Source organism: Poecilia reticulata, linkage group LG12 (assembly GCF_000633615.1).
Source record: "Poecilia reticulata strain Guanapo linkage group LG12, Guppy_female_1.0+MT, whole genome shotgun sequence".
Classification (NCBI taxonomy): domain Eukaryota; kingdom Metazoa; phylum Chordata; class Actinopteri; order Cyprinodontiformes; family Poeciliidae; genus Poecilia; species Poecilia reticulata.
The window spans coordinates 146,727-154,086 of record NC_024342.1 but is presented as its reverse complement, the minus strand read 5'-3'; the positions used below and the strand labels follow the sequence as shown (position 1 = coordinate 154,086).

At 38.2% G+C, this 7,360-nt stretch overlaps 1 protein-coding gene across 4 annotated transcripts in view; it reads right to left on the bottom strand.

Annotated features, from left to right (window-relative positions):
• ajm1 (apical junction component 1 homolog) overlaps positions 1 to 7,360 on the bottom strand; it is a 31,387-nt gene that overhangs the window by 23,087 nt on the left and 940 nt on the right. The window contains exons 1-2 of one of the 4 annotated variants that reach the window (XR_001777148.1): positions 2,061 to 2,141; positions 7 to 1,144 (exon numbers count right to left, since the gene is read on the bottom strand). The exons of 1 other annotated variant lie outside the window; for it this stretch is intronic. The gene's annotated coding sequence lies outside the window, so the exon portion shown is untranslated. Of the gene's footprint in view, positions 1 to 6; positions 1,145 to 2,060; positions 2,217 to 7,360 lie in introns of those variants that run through there. 2 more of the 4 variants (XM_017307838.1, XM_017307839.1) reach the window with 2 other exon arrangements.

Below are 7,360 nucleotides of genomic sequence, written 5' to 3'. Positions count from 1 at the left end.
TGTTTGATGGCATTGCTGCCAAGAATCATCTGTTCTGTCTGGCCTGGAACAACCATTGTTGGAATTATCATCCTGCATCCATAAACCATGGCATCAAGGTCATACATGTCTTTGGGGGAAACCTGTTGTCCACCACGGCCTATGATGACATAATCTTCAGCCGTGCTTTTTGCTATGTCAGGACACTGCTGTAAAAGGGACTGAACAGAGGTCTGACTTATTGTGCAAGCCATTGAACCACTGTCTAACAGTGCTTTGAGGGTAGGCCCATTCTGTACAGACACWGGTGTGTAGAACAGGCTGTTAGTTTCTGCTATTCTTTGGGATCCCTGGAATATCAGTTTCTTGGATGGTGTCAATGTACTACTGTACAACTCATAGAGAGATTCATTATCTTGAATTTCTGGTAACTCATTACTGGTGGGAGGTTTATTGAGTTCATCTGCACTGTCCTCCCCTGTGTGAAGACCAGTCAGTTTTCCTGATGCTCTGGAGCAGTTCTTTTAGTTGGACAGTTGTGGCGTGAATGGCCTGGATCATAACACTTGAAACAAAGCCTATTTTCTCTGCAATGTGACAAGGCACTGTGGTCATCAGCTTTGCAAATAATACATGGTTTAATAGTGAAACCATCAATTTTGTCTGTACTGTTTACAGGTCGCCTGGGTGGAGCTTGTCTTCTTACATGTGACTGATCAGAGGCTCCATGCAGCAAAACCTTCTCTAACATGGTCATTACAGTTGTCAGGGACACATACTGAGGGCTGTGTCTGGGGGTACTCCTGACTGTTATGTGTAGGGACTAAGCCATGGCTCACCTCTGCTTTGTGCACTTTAATGTCCACTGTCTTCTTGTGGTGTACTGGGGAAGTTTCTTCACAGCGCATCTCAGCATGGTACTCATTCAGTACCTCGAGGACTTCACATGCTGACCACCTATCAATAGTTTTGGACCTGAAAGTGAGAGCCAGGTCTTTACAGGGACAATTCCTAATAAACATACGGGTCACCTCCATCTCAGGGTTTTCCAATGATTTGCCCTGCTCTCTCAGGCAGTCAGAGGCGAAGTCAGCTGCTCGGTTTAGTCTAAGTCAGTAGTCATATGGGTCTTCCTGGTCTTTGGGCAAAGTCGAGTAAAAGTCAGCTAAGGGGACAGCAGAGTACTTAGTAGAGCCGAAGTGTTTTCTGAGGAGATTATAAATCATGTCAGGGTGAGCAGTAGTATTAATGTTGCTATGTCTAATCCCAAACTTAACTACATCGTTAGCTATTCCCCTCAGATGCATAAGAATTTCATCAGCCTGTTCTTCAATCTTAACATCGCTTTTCCTAGCAAATGTTCTCATCTGATCTTCCCAGTCATGGAATGTAATGGAATCTGAGCCATTACCTGCAAAACATGGAGGTTCTTTGACCTTTCTCTGCATGACAACCCAAACTTGGGATACATCAGATACACAACCGGACTGACCCACAGTACTCATAGTTTGTGTGGTTGTAGAACTGGGAGCAACTGTGTTATGTGGCTGCGTGACATAATGGTGTCAGCCAACTCATGTCCTATCTCCTGAATTGTTATTCAGGAGTCCTGAATTGTTATTCAGGAGTGATAGTTCTGAGTGCTACACACTCAGAACTATCACTATTAGCATTTGGTGTTAGTATAATATATGTGCATACATGTGCTGCCATGATAGTCAACAGGATTATGGACTCTAGCACCAGGAATCTCATCTAATGAGGGCATAAGACCACTTGGAGCAGGACTATCAACAGAAAAAGGAATAGGAACAAGCAGACCTCTTCCCCTACCAATACTAATGGGTGTGCTAAACCAAAAGTGGTTACTTTGATTAGACATTGTTCAGGAGTTTGACAAATGTAAAGATATTCAGAATCCAAAATACAATAGGAAATAAAATCACCAACTTGGAATAAATAAATAAATAAACAAAAGAAATCAAAGCAACAAAAGAAAATTAGTAATTTGTGAGTTACTGTAATGGCACATAGAAGTTCTCAGTGTACAGTAATATATTTACACTGCATTGTAATGCTACCGTATCAACTGTGAACATGATCAGATACATAGTGTGAACTGATGTCTTCAAAAACCGATGTGGCAGCTAGGACGCTCACAGGTTCGATGAGCTTGATTGAAGTCCAAGGTCACGGCACCAGACCGGTTGGTTGGTTTTTAGGTGATTTATTGCAATCTGTAATCAGTGGTTGATAAAACACATATGGTGCAGTCAGCCTCTCTACCAGTCAACCTATGGCTCACAACAGAGCGCTGAACCAACTGTGTCACTCACAAACAATTATAGTAAATTCCGACATTATATTTTCTAGGCCATTTGATTGTATAGTTTTAGAATACAAATAAAAGAATATGAATAATAAATACAACAGCAGTCTGGGGATTAGTGGAAAAGAAACATGTCATGTTGCCATAGAAACCAACAAACAAAAAGAATGGCAAACACAACTGACAAACTGATAAATATAACAAACTAACTGACAAACTGATACACATATCTGACAAAATAAATTACTGACATTTAATATAACATAATTACCTGTAATCAGTGGTTGATAAAACACATATGGCGCAGTGAGCCTCTCTACCAGTCAACCTATGGCTCTGTGCAATGCAACAAAGATTCCAGTCACCCTCCTGAACAAACCTTCAACACCATTTAGAAGAGAACCGGATTTGTTGACTTACCACAACAGAGCGCTGAACCAACTGTGTGGAATTTTTGGTTTCTCATCCAATTTATAGGTAACCAGTAGGGGACGCCAAAAACCACCAATTACAGGATAATTGTGAAACATATTTTAGCAGGAATTTCATCTGTATATCTAATACCCATTACATATGCAGGAAGGCAAAGGACAGTATCACTTGAATTACTGTGAGAAATGGAACTTTGGTCGGTTCACGTAACCAGGATGAGAAGTCTTCCAAAACTAACATCTGGCATGGTGCAAAAACTGAATATAACATAAAATGTTTTAAATCACTAACATTTAATTTGTAAGACATTTTTCTTAGTTATTAATAACATGTTTTGACATGTATTATCTTGTTTTAGAATTAATTATAATTAATTCTAAAACAATTAGAATTGTCAATGATGAATGTATTTGAAATTGTATTATTTCGGACTATATTAGAATCAAATGAAAATGTTTTGTTTAGTATTAGAAAAATACTTAGGTTTATGGTGAATGAATGTCTTAATTCTTATTTGAATATTATATTAGGTTAGAAACAGGAATTGTACATTATTTTCCGTTGATATTATCTATTGCTTTTGGTTTGATATCAGGACTAAACTTTGGAGATGCTGAGTGCAGAAGAACAAATTGGGCTTCTGGAGATAACTTTTCATTGAATTAAAATACAGTATTAAAGGTTTGTTCCTGGCAGAGCAGGTTCAAGTCCTGGCCTGATGACCTTTGCTGAATGTCTTCCCCCTCTCTTGCAACTCACTTTCCTGTCTGACAACTGTTAAACAAAGGCTACTGGAGTAAACAAATCTTAAAAAGAATTTGCAGTTACACCAAAATTGGTGAGCTTGATCCATTTCAGCTGCCCAGTGAGATTATATGATAATTCCTTGCCCTCACCAAAGATATTTATGTTTAGCCCAAATTTCCACAAATCATTTGATTTGCACCAAACTGAAGATATTAATCTAGGAAAAAATCTCGTGGGTGTGGCAAAATACCTTCACAGCAGCCCACAGAGGCATTAAAACAATCAGCCTCAAGTCTTCATCAAGGATAATGAAATTTGGTACACATATCTCAAGACCTGCAGAGAAGTCTCTTGAAGCCATGATCCAAACCCCCGCAGAAAGATGGCCATTTTAATCCTCTAACACAGTTTACGTTTGACTGAACTCATCCTACAGATTTCCATTAAAAACTTAAAAATTACTCAAATGCTAATAATCTAAAGCTAGAAAAAACATTTCAGTAAAAAGTTTTTACAAAAAACTGTCGCCAAATCACATAAAACTGGTCATGAATGAACTTTTTCAACCCACAAACAGACATCGTTCATGATATAAGTGAAACTGTAACTAATAGCAGATAACTACAAATGTCATATTCCAAATCCTACAGGAAATCTTCACTAATCTTTCGCCGCCAAAAAGGAAGAGACTAAAACTTCTATTAAGAAGGTCAAATTTCAGCCATTTTCAAGTCTTCACATCAAGCCAGAACTGAAAACAACTGAATAATTAAAAGTTTTAATTATTATTAGGCCCGAGCAGCTAAGTGCAGCAAATATGTATTGCAATATAGTGTTTATTTTTATTATGCTTCCGTCAAATTCATTGGCTTTTTGAGTCCTAAACTCATATGTATGAAAACTCACCAAACTTGGCGGATGCAAAAGGCCTGGGTGAAATTTATGTATTTTAAGGTCATCACAAAAATCAGTTAAAGGAGAGCGTTCCACTGCCCATTGGACTCTCAATGAGTAGGCGGGTTTAAACCCGCCTAATGTGGAACCATACCAGAGCTATGGCAAACATGACACACCAATATGTCTTGTGCTTATCACAGATAGTGTTTTTCTGTCAATTGACTGTGCTGTGTGACACCATAATTGTACCGTATCATTTTCTTATCAACCCCATGGGAAGAGGGCCCATGAACAGTGCTGTTTTGGTCAGTTGTATTGGCCACTTTTACAATGGAAACAGACAAAACAGAATACTGAACCCCACTGATCCTCAGCTGAAACAAAACAAAACAGTGACAGCTGGTCTCTTACCAAATATCTGGGTTTTGTGCAATTAATGTATCTAGTAACACTTTGTCTAACACAGTAAATAAGAATGTGATCAAGATTCATGCGCAGACTGCAATAATATTACTAGTGAAATAGACACATTTGTAGCCTAAGGATACCTTAGTGACAAACGCATATTAAAGGAATTCAACAGGAGTAAAGTAGACCAGTGGAATGAAGAGAAAATTACTGACAATTGTTTTGTTGCAATGCTACAAGCTTGCAACAAAACAAGCTTGCAGCATTTTTGTGGGAATATGTTCAAAATGTTCTTTATTTGTGCATTGTTGTTGATGTCTATAGTCACTTACCAGAATTGCATGTGTTATTTGGATTTTTGTTATTTCTATTTCCTCCTTAAGATATTACCAAACTGATGAGAGATTTCCAGTGAACCCTGACTGCCAAAGGCAGACATGTTTACGACAGGAGCCAAGATATCATGATTTAATTATTTTCAGATTTTGTTGAATGATTTTTTTTCTTGATATATTTGGTTCTGATGGCTTCACCTAGCAAGAAATGGAGTAGTTGCAACCTGAAAAGAAGCCACCTTGGATAAAAATCCTGATTATGCTACCCAATCTTTAGGCCTCATTATGCTAGAGACCTAAAGCTTGAAGATACTTGTTTAAAGTCTTCCTTTTGTTATCTGGTGGGTTATAATGTGAAAATCTCAGTAAAAGAATCTGATACAATACTGAGAGTTTTTGTTTACCCACATTTAAACCTGGGTTGAAGGTGCGGATCTAGTGGGGTGGCAAGGGTGGCAGTTGCCACCCCAAACGAGAGCATCGCCACCCCTGTTGCCACCCCAGCTAGCGACAATGAATTCAAAAAATAGTTATGGCAAATTGGACATTTAGCGCATGAAACTCTTTTTTCCCCTACAACATTGAATGCAACACAATGTAACCTGACACCCACTGCTAAGTAGCGGGAAGTGCGAGAGAAGGACAGAGCGCGAGGCAGCAGCATTGATAGATGTATATGTTACTGGACTGGACATTATGTGATTTATCGTAAGTCACACATGGACTGGACATTATGTGATTTATCGTAAGTCACACATGGACTGGACATTATGTGATTTATCGTAAGTCACACATGCGCCATTGCTGTCCATTGAGCCAGGAATATTGGTGGTCAGGAAAATACTACAATCACGCAAATAATCAGTTAATTCAACCATAGATAATGGTAATAAGGGCTTCAGATTTCACAGGTGAGGAAAACTTTTAATTTAAAGAAAAGATTGAACAAGTGAGCAGTGGGTCAGTTATACTAACTTAACTGTTAGCCTGCTACTGACTTTGATAACCTTAACATGTGCTGCGCAGTTCGGTGTGTTTTGGTTCCGTTGGCACTAAAACAGGTCAACCCGCCCATACGTCATCAGTAGAGCAGCTGTTTATTAAATCAGCTAATCAACCGCCGCTGTGCTCAGGCGAAAACTTATTAATAATCCAAATATAGACATTAATCCTGACAGCATAATGTAACAGACTGGATGTTCTGTTTTAGTGTTTTTGCTACTTTTTTGTGTGGGAAATGTTTGTTTTTTGGTGTTGATTCCTCTGATTTGTAATCTCTGCTCTATGTGCTCGTTGAGCTGTTGTCTGTCGGTTGCCATGGCAACGGGTCCGCGTAAAGCGACACACAGAGCGAGAAAAGGCAGAATAAAAGTTGTTGGAGCTATTTTTTCTTTATTTCATTATCCATTTGAATTTTGTTACTTTATTCTTAAATTTCTATTTTTTGTATTATTTACAGAGTTTATTTGTAGGTTGATAATTGTTGATTTTATTTATTTTTTTGTTTTATTATTTTCTTATTTATTTTCTAAATTTAGACAGGAAGTAATGTGGGTCAGTCCACATAGATAAGTGCAGGCCTGGAGAAGGACCAGCAGGCATTTGGGTTTGGGGCCGATGGTTTTTAAGAGTGGTAGCATGAGAACAAATGAAAGTTTGATGAAAGAGGAAAATAAATCACCAAGAACAATCAATAAGTTTGGACATTGAACCTTGTTTTGCCCGTGTCTAGAATCATGACCCCGGTGCCTTAGTAGTGGCTTGGTGGAACTTTTATTGGATGTTTGGCTTGGCAAACAATCAGAAGTGGTTCTGTCTTGTTTGGTTCTTCATCTGTTTATCAGCTTTATTGTACCTTTATTGTGGCGCACTGCAGCCGCTGCAATTCCTAAAACAAGCGACAAAAACTGAGCTAATCCACTGTTCTGAAAACATGATGATATTTATAACAGTTGTCAAACTACGGCTCCTACAGCATATTTAAAATAAACAATTGACCAATATAAGTAGATATTCACCCTTTCTTGTATCTTGACAGAACTAASAGAAACTAWACTGTTTATAGATTTGTATCATGGAGAATTTATGAAACATCAGTTTTCTAATCTTTATTTTAAGTCGTATTTAATAGATATATCCAATAACAAATGATGGCGCTACTAATATTTTTGTGACAGATTTCTCCTTGTCCTGTATTGGGATAAAATGGTTTTCTGGACACAATGCATGTCAA